This window comes from Schistocerca cancellata, chromosome 2 (assembly GCF_023864275.1).
Source record: "Schistocerca cancellata isolate TAMUIC-IGC-003103 chromosome 2, iqSchCanc2.1, whole genome shotgun sequence".
NCBI classification, from domain to species: domain Eukaryota; kingdom Metazoa; phylum Arthropoda; class Insecta; order Orthoptera; family Acrididae; genus Schistocerca; species Schistocerca cancellata.
In genome coordinates this window covers 184,761,382-184,787,085 of record NC_064627.1, presented here as the reverse complement: position 1 = coordinate 184,787,085, position 25,704 = coordinate 184,761,382, and the positions used below count along the sequence as shown (strand labels likewise).

Here is a 25,704-nt window from a genome sequence, read left to right as displayed (position 1 = left end):
TTTCACTCTGCAGCGGAGTGTGCGCAGATATGAAACTTCCTGGCAGATTAAAACTGTGTGCCGGACAGAGACTCGAACTCGGGACCTCGTTTGAGTTCGAGTCTCGGTCCGGCACACAGTTTTAATCTGCCAGGAAGTTTCAAATCAGCGCACACTCCGCTGCAGAGTGAAAATTTCATTCTGGAAACGTACCCCAGGCTGTGGCTAAGCCATGTCTCCGCAATATCCTTTCTTCCAGGAGTGCTAGTTCTGCAGGTATGCAGGAGAGCTTCTGCGAAGTTTGGAAGTTAGGAGACGAGGCACTGGTGGAATTAAAGCTGTGAGGACGGGTCGTGAGTCGTGCTTGGGTAGCTCAGTTGGTAGAGCACCTCCCCGCGAAAGGCAAAGGCCCGAGTTCGATTCTCGGTCCTGCATACAGTTTTAATCTGCCAGGAAGTTTCAGGTTTAAACACACACAGGTTTAAACACACACACACACACACACGCAATAGTAAACTATGAAACCAAACATGACGGGCAGAATACAGACAGAAGTGGTGCCTGTAAGGCGTAGTCACCAACAGCGTGTCCTAAGACCGGTCACGGCTCCGAGCGCCACATGAACCAAACCAGGGACGCACGAAGTCCGTCCAGGCCGCTGAGGTAGACGACGAGCCTGACGTGAGGCACCAGATTACAAGTGAGTTTTGTAACACCCCAAAAGTCTTTAAGGCCAGCGAGGAAACGCGTATTACAATGCCCGTTTTTAACGTAATTGAAAAAAGAGGGGTGCCTCGAGAGAGGTTGCCACTTTTAACAAATTCAAACATGACGTTTTTTGAACGTTAGTATTTTTTTGGTTCTAATAAAACCCCATGTCATTCCAAACTTGTGTGTCAATTTTTACCTCTCTATCTACATTATTCCGTGGTTTATTAAGTTTTCAAATTTATACTAACTTTTTGATCATCAGGTATATATGTATATATATACAGGGTGTTACAAAAAGGCACGGCCACACTTTCAGGAAACTTTCCTCACACGTAAAGAAAGAAAATGTGTTATGTGGACATGTGTCCGGAAACGCTTACTTTCCATGTTAGAGCTCATTTTATTACTTCTCTTCAAATCACATTAATCATGGAATGGAAACACACAGTAACAGAACGTACCAGCGTGACTTCAAACACTTTGTTACAGGAAATGTTCAAAATGTCCTCCGTTAGCGAGGATACATGCATCCACCCTCCGTCGCATGGAATCCCTGATGCGCTGATGCAGCCTTGGAGAATGGCGTATTGTATCACAGCCGTCCACAATACGAGCACGAAGAGTCTCTACATTTGGTACCGGGGTTGCGTAGACAAGAGCTTTCAAATGCCCCCAGAAATGAAAGTCAAGAGGGTTGAGGTCAGGAGAGCGTGGAGGCCATGGAATTCGTCCGCCCCTACCAATCCATCGGTCACCGAATCTGTTGTTGAGAAGCGTACGAACACTTCGTCTCAAATGTGCAGGAGCTCCATCGTGCAGGAACCACATGTTCTGTCGTACTTGTAAAGGCACATGTTCTAGCAGCACAGGTAGAGCATCCCGTATGAAATCATGGCGGTGAATCGAGGAAGTACAGTACATACTAAAGAAACTAAAATAAGCTCTAACACGGAAATTAAGCGTTTCCGGACACATGTCCACATAACATCTTTTCTTTATTTGTGTGGGAGGAATGTTTCCTGAAAGTTTGGCCGTACCTTTTTGTAACACCCAGTATAAATAAGGTTTCCCACCAGTATTTGGTTTACAAAACGGGTTGAACTATTTAAATTTATCCGAAATTACTCTACATTCAAGAAGAGATTGAATATTTCGCAATTGTCATCGAAGTGGCCCGTCGAGTTGTTTGAATACTCCATGTTCCATGTAACTCTGTTCGAATAATCCACTTTCTCTTCACATTTTGAATATATTTTCCACCTTTAGTTGGATAAACTTCGTTGGAAGACGAATTGCTTGATTCAAATTTTCTCTCCGGATGATATGCCTTACACCCTTCAATGGCCACCACCTAAACCGTACCGAGCGAGGTGGCGCAGTGGTTAGCACACTGGACTCGCTTTCGGGAGGACGACGGTTCAACCCCGCGTCCGGCCATCCCGATTTAGGTCTTCCGTGATTTCCCTAAATCGCTCCAGGCAAATGCCGGGATGGTTCCTTTAAAAGGGCACGGCCGACTTCCTTCCCCGTCCTTCCCTAACCCCATGGGACCGATGACCTCGCAGTTTGGTCTCTTCCCCCAAACAACTCCCAACCTAAACCGTACGTGAATACACTCTCCTCCACTTGTTTTTCTCGTTTAGTTGAGGTGTTAAATCAGTGAGCATTTGACTAAATTATTGGCCTAGTGTTAACCGACCTCAGCACTAGTCCCCATGAAGCTGGCGTATTGATTTCTCATGCAAAATCCGAAATAACGACCGAAGGTAAAGTAATCAATTCTTTGCCCAGATATACAGCCGCGATCCATCAGCTGTTAGCTCATGAGCCTCAGCCCGTCAGTGTTAGCATCGGAAACGTAATTGTCAGGTGTAATTACCGGTAAGCCGTGTGGACACACACGATGGCAACACGGCGATAAACATAGCGGGACCACCGCGAGTAACTGCAAATCCAATGAATTCCGCCAACAGGGGTCGATCTGACGGGCGGTGAAACCAGATTACTTGCTGCAACCTGGGTAATGGAAGGCACTAGCACGGGAAAGAGGGCTGCCCATGCAAATACTGGACTGCGCAGAGATTCGCAGGTGGAACGTAAATATTCACGGCTTTCGGCGTATTTGCAATGTAAATGGCAGCAGGTCTGGCGGCAACACAATTGCAACATTGCTCGGGGACTGGATTGTATCGCAGGTATAGGCTCCGAGAGCAGAGCAAATGACTCTCAACGCAGTCTTCTGTTACTCCCAATACTTACGGGTTAGCGCCGATACGACGGTGGAACAAGCAGCAAGAATATGTATGTAGTATTGCGTAGTTATTACTGCATAACACTACGTTTAAGTTCTGCGCTTGCGTTGCCTCCAAGAGGCTGTATGCAAACATTCTGCTTTGTACGGATTCTGACTGACGCACATTGTATAGTAATGCAATTATGCCTCTTTATAACATGCAGCTTATGTAGCGTATCCGAGGAAGTACGGTCAATATCCAGGGATATGACAGAAACGGTCATTCGAAACCAAAAAGTCGAGTAAACATAACTGAAGAGATGTAAGCACTTGTTCATCTTCGCTGCTGTGAAACGTAATTGTCAGGTGTAATTACCGGTAAGCCGTGTGGACACACACGATGGCAACACGGCGATAAACATAGCGGGACCACCGCGAGTAACTGCAAATCCAATGAATTCCGCCAACAGGGGTCGATCTGACGGGCGGTGAAACCAGCTCGTTACTGATCAGCTGCTCGGCATGAGTTCATGTTCACTACGCTATTTTTTCACTGCTCTACGAAGAGCAAAGAGCTTGCAGTAGAACTGATCTGTTTTGCAGTATCGAGGATGGAGTGTTCTTAGGTATTAAGGTATGCGTTTTAGAGCCCTCGTTTACTATATTTTTTCTCAAAAAATGGTTCAAATGGCGCTGAGCACTATGGGACTTAACATTTAAGGTCATCAGTCCCCTAGAACTTCGAACTACTTAAACCTAACTAACCTAAGGACATCACACACATCCATGCCCGAGGCAGGATTCGAACCTGCGACCGTAGCGGTCGCGCGGTTCCAGACTGAAGCGCCTAGAACCGCTCGGCCACACCGGCCGGCAGACTTTCCTCCTTCGAATGAAGAAGGTAGGTAAATCTTTGCTGTTTTTATAGATTTAGAAAAGGTTTTTGACAGAGTTTAGTGGAACAAGCTGATGGATATTTTGAAGAGGAAAGGAGTAAATTGAAAAGAGAGACGACGGATGCAGAATCTATATTTACACCAGAAAGTAAGGATAAGGATTGAAAATGAAATGTCAGAAGGAAGCAGCACTGGACGAGATGTTAGACAAGGTTGTTGCCTTTCCCCACTGTTGTTTAACGCATACCTTCAAGAGATTATTGCGAAAGGCTTAGATGTGAAAAGAGGAATATGTATTGGTGGAAAGACAACAGAATGTATAAGATTTGCTGATAAGGTATTAGTGGCAGAAAGTGAGCGGACAGTGAATAACACGCTGAAAGATCTGAACGAAGCTTATGTGGAATATGGGATGCAAATAAACACAGCAAAAACAGAGTATGGTCATCAGTACAAGACGCAGACTGTCCAATATTAAAATAGGACAATCTACCATTAGCCAAGTAAGTGCATTTAAATATCTTGGAAGCACAATAATTGAAGACTTTAGATGTTACCAGGAGGTGAAAAATCGAATTGCCATAGCGAAGGAGGTATTCAACAGAAATAGGAGACTCTTATGTGGCAAATTAGACAGAGGTCTACGGAAAAGGCTTGGCAAATGTTTTGTCTGGTGTGTCGCACTATATGGGGCAGAAACATGGACGCTGAGACGAGAGGATGGAAAAAGGTTAGAAGCATTTGACACGTGGATGTGGAGGAGAATTGGGAGAATAAGCTGGATGTAAAGAATGAGTAATGGAAGAGTACTGGAAAGGGTTGGTGAGAGAAGACGTCTGCTGAATGTTGTAAGAGAAAGGAAAAAGTACTGGTTGGGACATTCATTGAGAAAGGAGTGCTTGCTAGCAGATGCTTTGGAAGGACTGGTTTGTGGGAGAAGACTGAGGGGAAGAAGGAGATACAAGGTGATAGACAACATAAAGGGAAGAGGAAATTACGCAGACCTGAAGAGGATGTCAGAAGACTGGACAGTTTGGAGAACTACCACGTGAAAACCTGCCTTTTGGCAGAACACTGATGATGATAATGATGAAGATGAATGATCATTCCTGTCGTATCCCCGAATAGTGACCATTCCTCCTCCTGGTACACAGTATATAAATGAGAGGTGCTTACGGAAAAAAGTAAAAACTGGTAGAGGCCGACCTCTGGGAAAGTCAGTCTGGGATCCGGAGAAAATTAGGAACACTCGAGACAATACTCACCTTACATCCTATCTTACAGGCTAGGCTGAAGAAAGGCAAATCTATGTTTATCTCGTTTGTAGATTTAAACTGATTGGTTGATTTGGTGGAGGGGACCAAAGAGCGAGGTCATCTGTCCCATCGGATTACGAAAGGATGGGGAAGGAAGTCGGCCGTACCCTTTCAAAGCAACCATCCCGGCATTTGCCTGAAGCGATTTGGGGAAATCACGGAAAACCTAAATCAGGATGGCCGGACGCGGTTTTGAACCGTCGTCCCCCCGAATGCGAATCCTGCGTGCTAACCACTGCGCCACCTCGCTGGGTGTAGATTTAGAGAAATCTTTTGACATTTTTGACTGGAATGAGGAACTAAATGTAGTAGATGTGTTTTGCTGGTTGGGCAACTAAATGTATGGTGATTACCGAATTGCAGACGATATAAGATGCACACTGGCAATAGCGATAAAGTCACTTCCGCCAAAAAAATTGATAACATAGTATATACATTTAGGTGTTACGAAGCCTTTTTTGAAAGTATTTGGAACCTTTACGGAAGTGAAACGCCGACGGGAAGCAGTTCAAACAAAAAGACAAGAAGAAGCTTTTGCATTATGCTGCTACAGAAAGGATGCTAAAGAATAAGATGGGTAGCTGGAGTAATTAATGAGGAGGTACTGAACACAGTACGGGATAAAAGAAACTGATGGCACAACTTCACTAAAATAACTGTTGACAGAACACATCTTGTGGGTCAGGAAAAACTAATTTGGTTATGGTTGCAAGTGTTAGGGAAGAGAGGAGGGTCGGTTAAATGTGAGACGAAGGCTTCAATACAGTAAGCGGATACAAATGGATGTAGGCTCCAGTAGTTAAGCAGCGATGAAGATGTTTACACAGGATGGACTAGCGTAGAGAGGCGTATAAAGCCAGTTTTCGGAGTGAAGACCTGTTCAGCTCATACTGTAACAGGCAAAGGAGGAATTTATCACATCAGTTGGAGAACATCTACTTCATCGTCATCGACACGTCACAAAGCGACTTTCAGCGTTTGTCGGAGTTTGTGTCCGTTATCAACATGATTTACTCTCTTTCCTGTTCCGATAGGGTATAGTGCACGCGAATAACAATTTCCTCCATTGATCACTTACATTGAGTATCTCCTGTGATATCCAAGTCGGCATTCATACACCAATAAAACGGGCAACCCCACCCACGGAGTGGTCATCAGCACGTCGAAAAACGATAGCACCGCCCTGTAATTCTACAATGTCTCAAGCTGACTCATTTTACTGTCCAGATTCCATACCACCAACTGGCACACACAGTTTCACAGCTGTAAATTAAGCTTATCAGAGAGATAAGAGCAATTCGGTGTTTTCTAGCTCAATGTTTGTTTTATTTTTAACCATACAAATGGTTCAAATGGCTCTGAGCACTATGGGACTTAACATTTGAGGTCATCAGTCCCCTAGAACTTAGAACTACTAAAACCTAACTAACCTAAGGACATCACACACATCCACGCCCGAGGCAGGATTCGAACCTGCGACCGTAGCGGTCGCGCGGTTCCGGACTGAAGGGCCTAGAACCGCTCGGCCACACCGGCCGGCTTAACCATACATGTTTCGCCTATTCACTCTAGGAATCAACTATGGTTATTCAATGTTGTATTCTTTTCATGTACCCACTGGTTCTCGTATAAGTATTACACGCGCACAGTACTAGTTTCCAGCTCGCTGTATGTCACCTTTATACGTTTTGCTATACAGAATCAATTGTGTTGCGCCCTGCACGTGACCTTGTTCACCTGCTGTATTGTTGACTGAGAAAGTAAACGTAAACTCATCGGCACCGACCGACTGCCGTGTCAGGTTCCGCAAGTGGCATCTTCGGATGCGGTATGGAGGGTCAGGGCGTCAGGAAATGCTTACAATACTCGTATTCGTTCCTCCGAGTTACCTCAGCTATGAAGAGTCTCATGATCGACTGGTTCCACTGCTACCCCACGCACAACGCTCCAAAGCCACCGGCTTGCTCTTTTAAGGTGTGACTAACGTTTTTTCGTGGAAATTTTCTTGAATAACAGAGTGGTACGGTATTTTATGCCGTTATCTTTCGTGTGTTTATAGGGGTCAGCAATACTACTTCTTACGATATTTAAATTGATAATCTTAACCTTCTTGTGAGATGAGTCGGTGACTGGATTAAAACCATTTGACGCAATGATATATCGCGCAGTGCCCACCAGCTTAGCTGGGCGGTAACGTGCTCGCCTCCCATGCAAGCGGTCCCGAGTTCAATTCCCGGCCGGGTTGGAGATATTCACCGCTCGTGGACTGGATGTTGTCATCATCATTTCATCCTCATCACCGGCGCGCAAGTCGCCCAATGTGGCGTCGAATGAATTAAGACTTGCACTTGGTGGCCGAACTTCCCCGAATGGGGGCCTCCCGTCCAACGATGCCATAGCTCATTTCCATTTTCATTTGACAGTCAGAGGTAATGAAATCGGCACAAGCACGTCGGTCATGAACAGCACTTAGTCTACGAACGAAACGCAGCAAATGCCGCGTCAGAAACTTCAGTGCTTACAAATCACGTGTTTGATTATTGAAATGGAGGGCAGATATTAGTATGTCAGGCAACGAAGACTCAGAACAATAATTCCCGTGACACCTCAGACATGAAACGGGTGGTTTCCATGATTTTCCAAGCTAGAAATGCTTGTCTCGGTTGAGCAGATTGTCTACCAGTTGTATTTCCACAGCTTGCTTATCCACTGAACCCAAACTACATGATGCAGCAAGTGTGTTAACTAAACGTACAATGAATGACCAATGGAAATACAATGTTCAGCCACTGCAGTTTTATTGGACTGTAGAAGGCTGTAGTGACTCTGGTGATCGACGCACCGTTCTTGTACAGCGCCGACCGCTTCATGTAAATCTAGGTACACGAAATATACCTTACGACACGCGTCTTTTATTTGCAAGACATTCTGTGTTGACGTTTTGTCTTCTTTTATTATTATCTTCTTTCCTTTCTCAGACCTTACGTCTGGTTAAAAATGGAAAGTGACGCGGACCTTGATCAAGCGTTACTTCCTTTTAACTGTACGGTATATGTTATATTGCATTTAGGAACTTTCGGGTGATTGAACATGTATCAATAATTTCATATTTCTGTAGTTGTATATATAAGTTTGGATGTAGCTGTATTGCGTAGATGTACTGGTGGATATTGTGTGGTAGGACTCCTATTGTTGATAGTATAATTGGTATAATGTCAACTTTATCCTGATGCCACATGTCCTTGACTTCCTCAGCCAGTTGGATGTATTTTTCAATTTTTTCTCCTGTTTTCTTTTGTATATTTGTTGTATTGGGTATGGATATTTCGATTAGTTGTGTTAATTTCTTCTTTTTATTGGTGAGTATGATGTCAGGTTTGCTATGTGGTGTTGTTTTATCTGTTATAATGGTTCTGTTCCAGTATAATTTGTATTCATCATTCTCCAGCACATTTTGTGGTGCATACTTGTGTGTGGGAACGTGTTGTTTTATAAGTTTATGTTGTAAGGCAAGCTGTTGCTGTATTATTTTTGCTACATTTTCATGTCTTCTGGGGTATTCATCTTTAATAATATGCTTGCTGTAATATCTGGTGTTTATTGTTTGATCCTGTATTGCAGTCATGAATCCTTCCGTCTCACTGTATATATTGCCTTTTCTTAGCCATGTGTTGGATGCGTCTTGATCGATGTGTGACTGTGTTAGATGATACGGGTGCTTGCCATGTAGTGTTTTCTTTTTCCAATTTACTTTCTTCGTATCTGTTGATGTTATGTGATCTAAAGGGTTGTAGAAGTGGTTATGAAATTGCAGTGCTGTAGCCGATGAATTTATATGAGTGATTGATTTGTTTATTTTGCTAGTTTCTGCTCGTTCTATAAAGAATTTTCTTAAATTGTCTACCTGTCCATAATGTAGGTTTTTTATGTCGATAAATCCCCTTCCTCCTTCCTTTCTGCTTAATGAGAATCTTTCTGTTGCTGAATGTATGTGATGTATTCTATATATGTGGCATTGTGATCGTGAAAGTGTATTGAGTGCTTCTAGGTCTGTGTTACTCCATTTCACTACTCCAAATGAGTAGGTCAATATTGGTATAGCATACGTATTTATAGCTTTTGTCTTGTTTCTTGCTGTCAATTCTGTTTTCAGTACTTTTGTTAGTCTTTGTCTATATTTTTCTTTTAGTTCTTCTTTAATATTTGTATTATCTATCCCTATTTTTTGTCTGTATCCTAGATATTTATAGGCATCTGTTTTTTCCATCGCTTCTATGCAATCGCTGTGGTTATCCAATATGTAATCTTCTTGTTTAGTGTGTTTTCCCTTGACTATGCTATTTTTCTTACATTTGTCTGCTCCAAAAGCCATATTTATATCATTGCTGAATACTTCTGTTATCTTTAGTAATTGGTTGAGTTGTTGATTTGTTGCTGCCAGTAATTATTATTATTATTATTATTATTATTATTATTATTATTATTATTATGTAGTATTCTGCCTAGTGGCAGGTCCAAGTCTTCGTACGGAGAATTTCTGATTCCACTGCTCCCTGTCTTCAGATTCTTCCTTCAGTCTGTTGTATCTCCTTCCATCTTTCATGTCGTCCAAATGTTGAATTATTCTTCTTCTTCCTCGTCCTGCTTTTCCACAGAGTTTCCCTTTGATGACATCATGTATGAGTCCCTCGTGTCTAAGTACATGTCCAATCCAGTTGGCCTTTCTCTGAAGAATTGTACGCAGAATACTTCTCTTCTCTACTACTCTTCGCAGTACATCGTCATTTTTATGCGATCTGCCCACTTGATCTTTTCCATTCTCCTCCAGCACCACATTTCAAAGCTCTCTAAGTATTTTTTCTCCTTCTTTCTCATGGGCCATGTCTCTGCTCCATACAGTGCAATGCTCCGAATGTAGCACTTTATCAGTTTCTTCCTCAATTCCAAACTCAACTTGCTGGTCAGCAGGGTCCTCTTCTTGTTGAAAGCAGAGGCGATTCTTGCTCGGATTTCGTTGGTGCAGTGGGCATCCCTTGTGATAAAACTTCCCAGGTACTTGAACTGATTCACATTTTCCAGTTCCCGAATGTCAACAGTTATCTTCAAGTGTTTCTCACGTTTTGATATGAGCATAACTTTTGATTTTTCTATGTTGATTTCCATGCCGTATTTTCTCCCCGTTTCCACCATATTGTTCATCATGTGTTGCAGCTGTCTCTGACTTTTGGCAAGCACTGCCAGGTCGTCTGCATACTTGATGGTGTTGATGAGACGTCCTCCTACTTTGAAGTTTCCGCATCCTTTCAGCGCTTCTCTCGCCAGCATTTCTCCATACAGGTTGAAGAGACTTGGCGACAGACAACATCCTTGCCTCACTCCCCTTCATATTTCCACACTGTTCGTTTCTCCATAGTTCTGTCGTACCTTTACCCTTTGTCCCAAGTACAAGTTCCTTATAAATCTCCGATCTCTCCAGTTGATTCCTATTTCCTTAAAGATGTTCATCAATATATTCCAATTGACTCTGTCGAAGGCCTTCTGCCAGTCTATAAAACAAGCGCAAACTGCTTAGTTAACGGCTAAAACTCTCTCTCACAATATCCTCATCATGCTAATGGCGTCTCTGGTCTCTTTTCCTTTCCTGAAGCCAAACTAGTCTTCTCCCATCACTTCTTCAGTTTTGTTTTCCATCGTCTATTTGGTGTTCTTGCAATGATCTTTGCCACATGCGATATCAGACTAATTGTTCTACAGGGTGTTACAAAAAGGTACGGCCAAACTTTCAGGAAACATTCCTCACACATAAAGAAAGAAAATATGTTATGTGGACATGTGTCCGGAAACCCTTACTTTCCATTATAGAGCTCATTTTATTACTTCTCTTCATATCACATTAATCGTGGAGTGGAAACACACAGCAGCAGAACGTACCAGCGTGACTTCAAACACTTTGTTACAGGAAATGTTCAAAATGTCCTCCGTTAGCGAGGATACATGCATCCACCCTTCGTCGCATGGAATCCCTGATGCGCTGATGCAGCCCTGGAGAATGGCGTATTGTATTACAGCCGTCCACAATACGAGCACGAAGAGTCTCTACATTCGGTACCGGGGTTGCGTGGACAAGAGCTTTCAAATGCCCCCATAAATGAAAGTCAAGAGGGTTGAGGTCACGAGAGCGTGGAGGCCATGGAATTGGTCCGTCTCTACCAATCCATCGGTCACTGAATCTGTTGTTGAGAAGCGTACGAACACTTCGACTGAAAAGTGCAGGAGCTCCATCGTGCATGAACCACATGTTGTATCGTACTTGTAAAGGCACATGTTCTAGCAGCACAGGTAGAGTATCCCGTATGAAATCATGATAACGTGCTCCATTGAGCGCAGGTGGAAGAACATGGGGCCCAATCAAGACATCACCAACAATGGCTGCCCAAACGTTCACAAAATATCTGTGTTGATGACGTGATTGCACAATTGCGTGCGGATTCTCGTCAGCCCACACATGTTGATTGTGAAAATTTACAATTTGATCACGTTGGAATGAAGCCTCATCCGCAAAGAGAACATTTGCACTGAAATGAGGATTGACACAGGGTTGGATGAACCATTCGCAGATGTGTACCCGTCGAGGCCAATAAGCTGCTGATAGTGCCTGCACACGCTGTACATGGTATGGAAACAACTGGTTCTCCCGTAGCACTCTCCATACAGTGACGTGGTCAACGTTACCTTGTACAGCAGCTACTTCTCTGACGCTGACATTAGGGTTATCGTCAACTGCACGAAGAATTGCCTCGTCCATTGCAGGTGTCCTCGTCGTTCTAGGTTTTCCCCAGTAACGAGTCATAGGCTGGAATTTTACGTGCTCCCTAAGACGCCGATCAATTACTTCGAACGCCTTCCTGTCGGGACACCTTCGTTCTGGAAATCTGTCTCGATACAAACGTACCGCGCCACGGCTATTGCCCCGTGCTAATCCACACATCAAATGGGCATCTGCCAACCCCGCATTTGTAAACATTGCACTGACTGCAAAACTACATTCGTAATGAACACTAACCTGTTGATTCTACGTGCTGATGTGCTCGATGCTAGTACTGTAGAGCAATGAGTTGCATGTCAACAGAAGCACCGAAGTCAACATTACCTTCCTTCAATTGGGCCAACTGGCGGTGAATCGATGAAGTACAGTACATACTGACGAAACTAAAAGGAGCTCTAACATGGAAATTAAGCGTTTCCGGACACATGTTCACATAACATCTTTTCTTTATTTGTGTGAGAGGAATGTTTCCTGAAAGTTTGGACGTACCTTTTTGTAACACCCTGTATAATCACTACACTTCTTGGATTGCTTTTTCTTCTTAAGTCTTCTTTTGTTGCGTAATATGAACCCATTTGGTTGTCTATCGGGACCAGCGAGCGTATATTTCAGGCTATGATCGTGCAGTAGCACTGGGAGTATTTCAAAGCACAGCGATTAATATTCATAACGGGGGACGACGAATGAGGGCGCTGGGATCGCGCTCGTCGCCACGCACGACCGACGTGCCCCATCTGACAGACACGTACCAATTGTTGCTACAGTCACGGCCGAATAGGCGCAAATACGAATAATTTTCTGGTGTTTGTGCCCCGCCACGCGCTGGAGGCACGCCGCGCATTTCAAAACGCACATTTTCGAAGCAGGCGCAGGGTTCAGTGGCGGCCGCCGGGAGAACGTGTAACCTCATCCCTCTGTAGAGCGCGTACGGCGTACACCGCACCACAATTAATTGACTCAAACCTTTATTCTGAACACTTAAGGCGATAGTGTTTAGTCTTACCGACACTGCACCCCAGAAATCCAAAGCGTTCAACACGACGCACCGGTTCACTATTTATCAGACGATGTGGAGCTGTTCATCCCATTTCCGGTACTGAATGACTAAAATTCCATTTGGTTCGAAATTGATATCCATCATCATTACGGAATAAGGGGAGTAGCTCACAATTGGTTCACCTCTTACTTTAGCAACAGGCAGCAAAATGTCATTATTCACAATGTTGATAACGGCTGTGATGTGGTATCTCAGTGGGGTACTGTCAAGTGGGGGGTGCCCCAGGGATCAGTGTTGGGGCCGCTCCTGTTCCTTATTTATATAAATGATATGCCCTCTAGTATTATGGGTAATTCTAAAATATTTCTGTTTGCTTGTTAGTAAAGGATGTTCTCTGCAACATTGACTCGGTTTCAAATAGTGCAGTACATGACCTCAGTTCATGGCTTGTAGAAAATAAACTAACGTTAAATCACAGTAAGACTCAGTTTTTACAGTTTCTAACACACAATTCAACAATACCTGACGTTTTAATCTCACAGAACGGGCATATGATTTGTGAAACTGAACAGTTCTAATTTCTAGGTGTTCAGGTAGATAGTAAGCTGTAGTGGAAAGCCCACGTTCAGGATCTTGTTCAAAGACTTAATACTGCCATTTTTTACTATTCGAACGGTATCAAAAGTGAGTGATAATTCGACACGTAAATTAGTCTACTTTTATTATTTTCATTCACTTATGTCGTATGGTATTATGTTTTGGGGTAACTCTTCCCATTCTAGAAGGATATTTTTCGCTCAGAAACTGGCGGTTCGTGCAATAAGTGGTGTGAGTTCACGAATCTCTTGTCGACCTCTGTTCACGAGTCTGGGTATTTTGACATTGGCCTCTCAATATGTGTATTCCTTATTGCCGTTTCTTGTTACCAATATTAGTTTATTCCCAAGAATAAGCCGCTTTCACTCGGTTAATACTAGGCAGAAATCAAACCTCCATTTGGATCAGACTTTCTTAACTCTTGTGCAAAAAGGTGTGCAGTATACTGCTGCATCCATCTTCAGTAAGCTGCCACTCGAATTCAAAAATCTTAGCAGTAATCCTCGCGCTTTTAAATCGAAACTCAAGAGTTTCCTCATGGGTCACTCCTTCTACTGTCGAGGAGATCCTTGAAAAATTACGCTGATTCTTATTGTATTGCTGATATCGTTTACTTAAACTTATGGACAGACTTTTTTCAGGTTCATGAACATTTATTTTTATGTGTTAATGTTGTAAGTTCATGTACTGACACGTTCCATGATCTTGGAGATTTGCTCCTCAATTTGGCCCTACGGAACTTGCCGTGTGAAAAAAAAAAAAAAAAAAAAATCATCGTCAAAATGACATGTGACCCTATAGCCACGCACACACTCCGGTATTCGTGGCAACATGGAGACAAACGACCTTCAAATGACTGCTTCAGGAATGCCCGTCTATGCCTACTGCGCCAGCTCGTGAAGTTTGCTGGCTGGAAACTAACAATCAATAAATATTGTAAAAGTAACTGTACAATGTGCATGCCACTAAAACTCTGAACCGAGTCCCGGTACGATCAAGGGAGTAGTATGATCTCTCTCCATCCATCTATCTCCTATTTCCATGAAGAAAGTTCCTGTTCTTACCTGAAGGGCGTGTTCTTGAAGATATAAGGGCTGAGAAGTTTCTCCATCTAGAAATTTCTAGAACATTCTGGTATATTAGAGAGAATTCTAGAACATCTCAGAACATTCGAGAGTGCTCTAGAGCATTCCTCAACATTGAAGAATGTTTCGGGATGATCCGGGATGTTCTGTAATGTTCGGGAATAATTTGGAAATTCGGGAAAGCTCCAGAATGTTCGGGAACGTTTCACAACATCTCAGATCATTGTGGTGCATTTTAGAACATTCTCTAATGTTGTTGAATGCTCTGGAACATTGTGGACCATTCGAGGCCTTTTTTGGTGTGTTCTGGATTTCGCCACTGGTGGGGCAACACACTGGTAGGGGTATATAAAGCAAGACACGTCATGGCTTCGAGCGTCAGATTCTTATCATTGACGATAGGAGGAACCGAAAAAAAGTGCAGTGAGTGAATAAAAACAAACAGTGAATTGTGATAACTCAAAATAATACAGTGACTGAATATAAATCGAAAATAAAGTGTGCAAAGTATGTAACGTGTGATTAGTGTATTTGTTAAAAGACCGCGCTGGTCTCCTGGTTCTAGGCGCTCAGTCCGGAGACGCGCAACTGCTACGGTCGCAGGTTCGAATCCTGCCTCGGGCATGGATGTGTGTGATGTCCTTAGGTTAGTTAGGTTTAAGTAGTTCTAAGTTCTAGGGGACTGATGACCACAGATGTTAAGTCCCATAGTGCTCAGAGCCATTTGAACCATTTTTTTGAAGTTGATTTAATTTACATTTTAGGCAATGCGCAACGTGAAAGAGTAGGAGATCTTGCCACTTCTGAAACAAAACGGTGAAAACAAAAAGTACAGCGAATAAACGAAACAGATAAAGGGCGCGAAGTACGTTTAAGTTCCTAACGAACGACAGTGGACACCATGAGAAGCAGAGAAACCGAAGAACAAAGAAATAATGGGATTGAAGAATCAAAAATAGCGACATAATCTTATAACAAAAAACTGCGAACTCAAACCAGCCATGAAAATGCACGAACGAGGAAAGTAAATAGCACAACCAAACAAATGAAGCATTCCATTACGACCCGACGAAAGAATATAACACACAAACACGTCGTAATCGGAAAAATGGATAACATTTGCTAATTTTTAAACGCGAAAAAATTCACTGGAAAAACACCAGGATTCTGTTGCATGAATCGAAAAATTCGATTACTAACTCTCTGGGCGACGCCGGGTACTCCAGCTACAGCTAGTACAATATACACGTCTTCCCTTGGTATCGCAGACATGGTGCATGGGTGAAAAATCGGGCTACATGGCAGGCTTGTCAAACATCCGTATAGTTTTCAACTCGTTTGGGATGCGAACTGTACTCGGGTGGTGCATTATCCTGTTGGAATATGTCACTTTGTACCCTGGTCATGAATGGTGTGGCAACAAGTCTTACCATACTTTCTAGATATCGATGAGCATTCATTTATGACGTGGCAGATACCAGATCTCATCTGTTGTCACATCCAGTACCTCTGCATATCAGGATCCACGACTTCCAGAAGTAGCAGTCTAGATATTCGCTGCTTCAAATAGCCTTACACTTCTACGGACACGCTGTCGTCGCTCCGAATGAAAAAAAAAAAAAAAAAAAAAAACAGAGATTCTTCGCTGAAGACTGCAGAATCTTGCAGCTGGTTCTGGCTCCACACCAAGCCAGTACACGTTTGCGGCATGCTGTTAGCAGTGTCCATTTCTCTGTATGACCAGAAGAGAACTCTTCTTTCGGAACCATGCCTTTTTTTTCAAATGTGGATATTTTGCCCGCCACTTTGAGATCCTTGATTATTGTGGTGTTCCTGTAAGCGCTCCAGCAGTTTCCAAGAAGCTCTTTTTATTATTTTAGTCGAGGATTCGCTGGCTGACGGCAATATAAAGGGTGGGCTTCCGCAGTCACAGCCTTCCTTTTCTCGCATCTGTCTAGTGCTGCCCTCTATCGACAAAAGAGCGGATCACTCGCGTGACGTACGAATTTCTTGTTTGGTTTCAACAGGAAAAAAAAAACAATGGATTAGTTCATGTTCAGAAATAGGAAACAGAAGGTTCTCAGCAGAACCAACTAACGGGATACAGACCTGTGTCTGAGTAACATAGTGTAAGAGGGTGACACAGTGTGTTTGAGTCCCTTGCGTTTCACAATACACAGAGCAAGGCGCCAAATATTTCATCTGAAATAAATTTTGGTTCGTTAAAGATGCTATGTTACTTATAACCCGTCTTGATTGCAAAAATGTTTATTCACATGACCGGTTTCGGTTCCTCTAGAACAATCTTCAGATCTGCAATTTCGGCTAGAGTTCACATTCACATAATGTGACGCAGCATGTGAAGGTTGCTGTGTGTAAACGGGTTACACCTGTAACTGAAATTGCAGATCTGAAGATGGTTCTAAAGGAACCTAAACAGGTAATGTGAATAAACATTTTCGCAATCAAGATAGGTTACAAGTAACATTGTATAACTAGTGATCGTGGTATCCCTCCAGGCATTACGTATGTTTTTGCAAAGTTAAAGATAGTGTTAACCTCCTTCCACTTTGAGGAATAATGGCTAGTGCTCATGGAAGAAAAACAAACGCATTTTCGCAAAATAATTAACTATTTTTAATGGAATTGTGGTATTCAGTTGCACCAGAACAGAAGATTAGTGTGGCGAAACAGACCAGAAAGTAATAAAGTTGTTAACATCGAATATATGCTTAAGTGTTAGGAAGACTTTTCTAAAGATATTTGTCCGGAGTGTTGTCTTGTAGAGAACTGATAAGTGGACGATAAACAGTGTAGATAAGAAGATGATAAAATCTTTTGAAATGTGGGTTCATAGAATAATACTGAAGATTTGATGGGTAGATCGGATTAGTAATAATGAGAAAGTACATAGAATTGGGAAGCAAAAAAAAAAAAAAATGCGGCCCAACTTGACTAAAAGAAGGGATCGTTTCATTGGACACATCCTGACGCATCAAGAAATCGTTAATTTGGTAATGGAGGGAATTGATGAGGCTAAAAAATTCAGAGGGAGACCAAGGCTTGAATACAATAAAGAAATGAAACTATATGATCGGATCCCATTATTGGTCGGGAGACGCCACCCGGTGTAGTTCGGCCGTCCAGTAGAAGACAAAATAAACACCGTCCGAACAGGCCTTGGAGACACAAGGATACCGACCGGTCGCCATATCATCCTCAAGTATACTCAAGTATACTCAAGCATACTCAAGCATCACTGGATGCGGATACGGAGGGGCATGTGGTCAGCACAACGCTCTCCGGGCCGTTGGTAGTTTTCGTGACTGGGGTGGCTACTTCTAAATCAACTAACTCCTCAATTGGCCTCACAAGGGCTGAATGCACCCCCCTTGCCAACAGCACTCGGAAGACCCAGACGGTGATCCATCCAAGTGCCAGCAAAGCCTGTCAGCGCTTACCTTCGGTATCTGACGGGAACCGGTATTAATACTGCGGCAAGGCCGTTGGCACTCAGTAAAACAGTGGAGTTTATCACAGGTTTAGGTGGCGATAATGGGACAGGTCTCATTAAGTGTCACACCTATGTTTCTGGCACGGCTGGGCATGTACCACGTCGGTAAAGCATTTTCAGCACTTTAGTAACACACAGCGCTAGCGCACTGGTTCTCACGGTGCCTGGGGGAGCTTCCCATGTGGTACTTGTCAGTTTCCGTACTATGCTGTTTCTGGCAGAAACTTCCTGTTTTATGTTCAGGTGGTCCAGAGACACTCCTAGATATTTCGTTGTCTGGCAGTGTTCAAGAGTAATTCCTTCCCACGTGATCTGAAGGGTTTTAGCTCTTGTTTGTTCCTGAGGTGGAGTACACAGGTCTGAGTTTTGGCAGCATTCGCCTTCAGGTGATTTTCATAACAGTAGGTGGTAAATTCTTCCAGTGCTTTAGACAAGGGTTGTTTCATCTTTTCAAAACAGTCCGCCTTAGCAGTGAATAGCCAGTCATAGCACTAAATTAATGAACTTAAATGTAATTTAATTAATTTTTGTCACCGATATATACAAATCCATAGTCTTCACACCGTACAGAGCTACTTTGCTTTACAAACGGAAATGTCGCTTTCAGAAAGTACAGCTAATTGTTTGGCGACTCCATGGAGTGCTGTGTGCACAACGACCATATACGTGAAATTAGAAGGAAGGTCAGCGTTGGCCGTAATATTCAAGATGGAAATCCCCGTTTCTTTTCTTCAAAAGTTCGGTCAGTGGTTACTGTCAAACCTTTTTTGCTTATAGAAACTGCAGTCAGAAACCAGCTGTCAATGGGTATCATAAACAGCAGCTGGCCCAAGTTCGTAACAGACAGTGGATACATACAATGTGCTCGATATTTGCTCGGCGACATTCCCCAAGTAATACTGTCAGAATCCTCTATCGCTTGGTTTACTAATGAAACGTTTCGTGAAATTTGTGACCAACTTGATCCGTTTCGACGAAGCAGCATCATGAATATATTTACAACCGTATCGTTTTACGTATTAATTGGTAGTATTATGTTCTTACAACTTCTTGTTTGGAAGCTACAGAAAAGAAGCGATACCTTTATCTAGATTGCTCTAGTGGCTAGCGTTGTTGACTCACGATATAGGGATCCAAAGTCCTATTCCCGGTCTAGTAGGGTCTTTTCCACTCTGGGACAGGGTGCTTATATTTTCTTCAAAATTTGATCTCATTACAATCCACGCATAAGTCTCCGAAAAAGCATAAATTAGAAAAGATTGCGCTGGACGGGATTTCCCAACTAATAATGACATAAGATTATTTCGTTTCATTTCTTTACTGTATTCAAGCCTAGGTCTCTGTCTGCAATTTTTAGCCTCCACAATTCCCTCCATTACCAAATTAACGATACCTTGATGCGACAGAATGTGTCCAATCAAACGACCCCTCTTGTTAGCCAAGTTGTGAAGTAAATTTATTTTCTTCCGAAAAATGGTTCAAATGGCTCTGAGCACTATGGGACTTAACATCTATGGTCATCAGTCCCCTAGAACTTAGAACTACTTAAACCTAACTAACCTAAGGACAGCACACAACACCCTATTTTCTTCCGAATTCGATTTAATTCCTCATCATTACTCATCCGATCTGCTCACCAAATATTCAGTATTATTTTACGGTAGCACATTTCGAAAGATTTTATCATCTTATTGTCTAAAATGTTCATCGTCCACGTATCATTTCTCTACAAGACAACACTATAGCACAAATATCTTCTGAATAGACTTCCTAACACTTAAGCATATACTCGCTGTTAACAACTTTTTTACTTACTGGTTTGTTTGGCCACACTAATGTTCTGTCCTGCTGCTCGTGAATGCCACAATTCCGATAAAAATAGTTAATTATGATGCGAAAAAGCGTTTGTTTTTCCTTCACCCGATTATTCCTCAAAGTGGAAGGAAGTTATCAATATCTTTAACGAATCAAAACTTATTTGAGATGAAGAAATTAGACGGCTTGCTCTATACATTATGAAACGGAAGGGACGAAGAGGAAACCACTATATCACCCACTTACACTACGTCAGACAGAAACAAATCTGTATCCGGTTTGTTGATTCTGGGAGAGAACCTTCTGTTTCCTAATTGCTGCGTGTGAACTAATATGCTGTTTTTCTCTTGAAAGCAAGTAATAAATTTGTACGTCACGAGGGTGACTCCTCCTTTTGTCGCCGGAGGGCAACACCAGATGACGAATTAGAACTAATAGCTTGCTACTGTCGAGAGGTAGATTGGACTAACGTTAGCGAGGAAGAGGAGCGGTAAGTTGTTAGTTGGGAAGGCATGTAAGGAATATGCAGTGTCAGTTGATGTATTTTGTAATGCATTATAACTTGTTTCATAACAGATATTTTGCCTAGACCATTAAACGCGGAAGAATTTGTTTCATGCGTTGTTATGCTATTGAAGGGAGTGAGTTATAAACAAGTTGAACTCTTAAACATTAAATTTGCCACAATATTTGTGGACGTTAAAAACTGACAAATATATGTAAATGAAATTCATTTTTGATAATGAAAATCTGAAAGCTTTTCCTTTTTTCTTGTGATAGTTACTGTTAACCAAAAATAAAATCTTAATTAACCTGTTGTATTGTATTGTATGTATGTTATCCGGGGGCCTAGAAACGACGGAGAGGCGCCGTCCCCGCCGCAACCGCAGTGGTCCACAACCCCACGACGACTACCGCAGTCCACTTCACCCCTCCGCCGCCCCACACCGAACCCAGGGAACGTCTCACGGCTCTGAGCACTATGGGACTTAACATCTATGGTCATCAGTCCCCTAGAACTTAGAACTACTTAAACCTAACTAACCTAAGGACATCACACAACACCCAGCCATCACGAGGCAGAGAAAATCCCTGACCCCGCCGGGAATCGAACCCGGGAACCCGGGCGTGGGAGGCGAGAACGCTACCGCACGACCACGAGATGCGGGCGGGAACGTCTCACACCAGACGAGTGTAGCCCCTATGTTTGCGTGGTAGAGTAATGGTGGTGTACGCGTACGTGGAGAACTTGTTTGCGCAGCAATCGCCGACATAGTGTAACTGAGGCGGAATAAGGGGAACCAGCCCGCATTCGCCGAGGAAGATGGAAAACCGCCTAAAAACCATCCACAGACTGGCCGGTTCACCGGACCTCGACACAAATCCGCCGGACGTATTCGTGCCGGGGACCAGGCGCTCCTCCCCTCCCGGAAAATCGTGCGTTAGACCGCACGACCAACCGGGTGGGCATTAATTAACCTGACAGCGAAACTTTCTCATATTATTCTAATTCTATTCAGCCACCTATTAACAACCAAACGAATTTTCTTCAAATTTCTGATAATGTGAAGTGGAATAAATGCTGATTTTGATGTCCGTAACGAGCAACTTATTGTAAGTAATAAATGTGTCGAATATTTTCAACACAGTCCCAAAGGAACTAGCAATTCAATAATCCACAAAAATACAAGAACAGAAGAGGCTTTTGGTTAGCTGGTGGCGTGTACTCTTTGTATTTTCATATATTATAAAAATATTTTTGGAGAACTGTAAAGGGAATTTTCACTTCGGCGAAAGAACGGATTTTCGTAAATCGAATAAGATACGTACTGTTATCATTTTACCATTTATCCCTGCAGGTGTCGCACACACAAGAAAACCAGACCTTAGAAAGCTACAAAATATAAGAGGAATACTGCATATGCCAGTTACAGTTTGACAGTCCAAGAGAGAGACGATACGATTTCTCGTAAGGCAAACTTTAGGGACAAGAGTATCCTGTAGGCGAAGTCGTCGTCACGCCAAACTACGCTGAAGTTACGGCGTGTCTGTGGGGACACCCAGGTGGCGCTATAGATCAGCTGCCGTGTGTCCTGATACCGGAGCGGAGTGGCGCCGTGTTTGCGGCCGCACCACGTGGCACTCAGCCCTTGTTTGAGTTGACCCAGGGGTGCACGTGCGCACACACGCTACTGCGCTAACACCCCCTTATGCACCTCTAGGGCGGGCCTTCCCACGCGGCTGGCAGAGAGCACTGGGGCTCAGGTAGGCGGCTCTTAGACCACACGCCGGCGCCCTGCATACTACCGAGATGTGTACTCTGTAGCGAATGGGGTGCGATGGGCAACTCAGAAGAGTGCCTCCGAGGGGTGGGGCGCGGAGTTGGCAAACAGCCCCCCACTCCCTCCACCCCCTTGCTGCCTTGCCGTTTCCTGCTGTCAGAGGTCAGTGGTGATGCATGCGCAAAATAACGTACGGAAACGAATTCTCGTCATAAGTGCTGGTCGATTCCACCCCGCTCTTTATTGACATAACTGTTGCAGACTGCACACAGGTGGTTCCAAAGCGTACGATAATGCGTAGCGCCTCTACATCGTCCCTACTGAGATTAGAAATATGTGAACAGAAAAGGTGTGCAGTGTGAGTCACGCGTAAGACAGATCGCGTCAGATGGCTCCAGTGTATGTAGTTTCTATGCGATATTATAGAGGTCACTAACTGACAGACACAATCAAGATACTGTTTAAAAATTATTACTATTATTGAAACTTCCTGGCACATTAAAAGTGTGTGCCGGACCGAGACTCGAACTCAGGGCCTTTGCCTTTCGCGGGCAAGTACTCTACCAACTGAGCTACCCAAGCACGACTCACGCCCCGTCCTCACAGCCTTATTTCTGCCAGTACCTCGTCTCCTACCTTCCAACCTTTACAGAAGTTCTCCTGCGAACCATGGAGAACTAGCACTCCTGAAAGAAAGGATATTGCGGAGACGGCTTAGCACTTGCCCACGAAAGGCAAACACCCCGAGTTCGAGTCTCGGTCCGGCACGCAGTTTTAATCTGCCAGGAAGTTTCATATCAGCGCACACTCCGCTGCAGAGTGAAAATTTCATTCCGGATTACTATTATTGCATTTCGTTATGAGAGAGAAATAAAGTTAAAGTTTTTATGCTATACATTGAATAATAGGTCACGTGACTAAATTTCGAGAATGATATGTGTGTTAGTCATTGCTACCGGGCAATTTGCACTGAAGAGCGAAAGAAACTTGTACACCTGCCTAATATCGTGTGAGTCCCTACTAGCACGCAGAACTGCCGCAACACGACGTGGCATGGACTCTACTAATGTCTGAACTACTACTGGAGGGAACTGACACCATAAATCCTGCAGAGCTGTCCATAAATGCGTAAGAGAACGATGGGGTGGAGATCTCTTCTGAACAGCACGTTGCGAGGCATCCCAGATATGCTCAATAATGTTCATGTCTAAGGAGTTTGATGGCCAGCGGAAGTGTTCAAACTAAGAAGAGTGTTCCTGTAGTCACTGTGTAGCGCTTTTGGATGTGTGGGGTGTCGCATTGTCCTGCTGGAATTGCCCAAGTCAATCGGAATGCACAACGGACATAAATGGATGCAGGTGAACAGACACAATGCTTACGTACGTGTCACCTGTCAGAGTCGCATCTAGACATATCAGGTGTCCCATGTCACTCCAACTGAACACGCCCCATACCATTACAGAGCCTCCATCAGCCTGAACAGTTCCCTGCTGACATGCACCGTCCATGGATTCGTAAGGATGTCTCCATACCCGTACATGTCCATCCGCTCGATACAATTTGAAACGAGACTCTTCCGACCAAGAGACATGTTTCCAGTCCAATGTCAGTGTTGATGGGCCCGGGCGAGGCGTCAAGCTTTATGTCGTGCAGTCATTAAGGGTGCATGAGTGGGCCTTCGGTTCCGAAAGCTCATATCGATGATGTTTCGTTGAATGATTCGCACGTTGTCACTTGTTGATGGCCCAGCAATTAAATCTGCGGTAATTTGCGGGAAGGTTGCACTTCTGTAGCGTTGTACGATTCTCTTCAATCGTCGTTGGTCCCATTCTTGCAAGATCTATTTCCGGCCGCAGCGATGTCGGAGCCTGGATGTTTTACTGGATTCCTGTATTCTCGGTACACTCGTGAAACGGTCGTACGGGAAAATCCCCACTTCATCGCTACCTCGAACATGCTGTGTGCCATCGCTCGTGTGCCGGCTATAACACCACGTTCTAACTCATTTAAATCCCAATAAGGTGCCATTGTAACAGCAATAACCGATCTAACAACTGAGCCAGACACTTGTCTTATATAGGCATTGCTGACCGCAGCGCCGTATTCTGCCTGTTTACATATTTCTGTATTTGAATCGCATGCCTATACCAGTTTCTTTGACGCTAAAGTGTATTATAAACTATCTCGTCAGTTTATGGTATTGGGGAAATGAGATTACTATTTCGGAAAAATAGTTCTGTTAAAAGGGAATTAATTTTATACACTCCTGGAAATGGAAAAAAGGACACATTGACACCGGTGTGTCAGACCCACCATACTTGCTCCGGACACTGCGAGAGGGCTGTACAAGCAATGATCACACGCACGGCACAGCGGACACACCAGGAACCGCGGTGTTGGCCGTCGAATGGCGCTAGCTGCGCAGCATTTGTGCACCGCCGCCGTCAGTGTCAGCCAGTTTGCCGTGGCATACGGAGCTCCATCGCAGTCTTTAACACTGGTAGCATGCCGCGACAGCGTGGACGTGAACCGTATGTGCAGTTGACGGACTTTGAGCGAGGGCGTATAGTGGGCATGCGGGAGGCCGGGTGGACGTACCGCCGAATTGCTCAACACGTGGGGCGTGAGGTCTCCACAGTACATCGATGTTGTCGCCAGTGGTCGGCGGAAGGTGCACGTGCCCGTCGACCTGGGACCGGACCGCAGCGACGCACGGATGCACGCCAAGACCGTAGGATCCTACGCAGTGCCGTAGGGGACCGCACCGCCACTTCCCAGCAAATTAGGGACACTGTTGCTCCTGGGGTATCGGCGAGGACCATTCGCAACCGTCTCCATGAAGCTGGGCTACGGTCCCGCACACCGTTAGGCCGTCTTCCGCTCACGCCCCAACATCGTGCAGCCCGCCTCCAGTGGTGTCGCGACAGGCGTGAATGGAGGGACGAATGGAGACGTGTCGTCTTCAGCGATGAGAGTCGCTTCTGCCTTGGTGCCAATGATGGTCGTATGCGTGTTTGGCGCCGTGCAGGTGAGCGCCACAATCAGGACTGCATACGACCGAGGCACACAGGGCCAACACCCGGCATCATGGTGTGGGGAGCGATCTCCTACACTGGCCGTACACCACTGGTGATCGTCGAGGGGACACTGAATAGTGCACGGTACATCCAAACCGTCATCGAACCCATCGTTCTACCATTCCTAGACTGGCAAGGGAACTTGCTGTTCCAACAGGACAATGCACGTCCGCATGTATCCCGTGCCACCCAACGTGCTCTAGAAGGTGTAAGTCAACTACCCTGGCCAGCAAGATCTCCGGATCTGTCCCCCATTGAGCATGTTTGGGACTGGATGAAGCGTCGTCTCACGCGGTCTGCACGTCCAGCACGAACGCTGGTCCAACTGAGGCGCCAGGTGGAAATGGCATGGCAAGCCGTTCCACAGGACTACATC

The 25,704-nt window shown here is 44.2% G+C and overlaps 1 protein-coding gene across 1 annotated transcript in view; it reads right to left on the bottom strand.

Annotated features, from left to right (window-relative positions):
• LOC126161503 (uncharacterized) overlaps positions 1 to 25,704 on the bottom strand; it is a 1,122,758-nt gene that overhangs the window by 886,586 nt on the left and 210,468 nt on the right. The gene's annotated exons all lie outside the window — the stretch shown is intronic.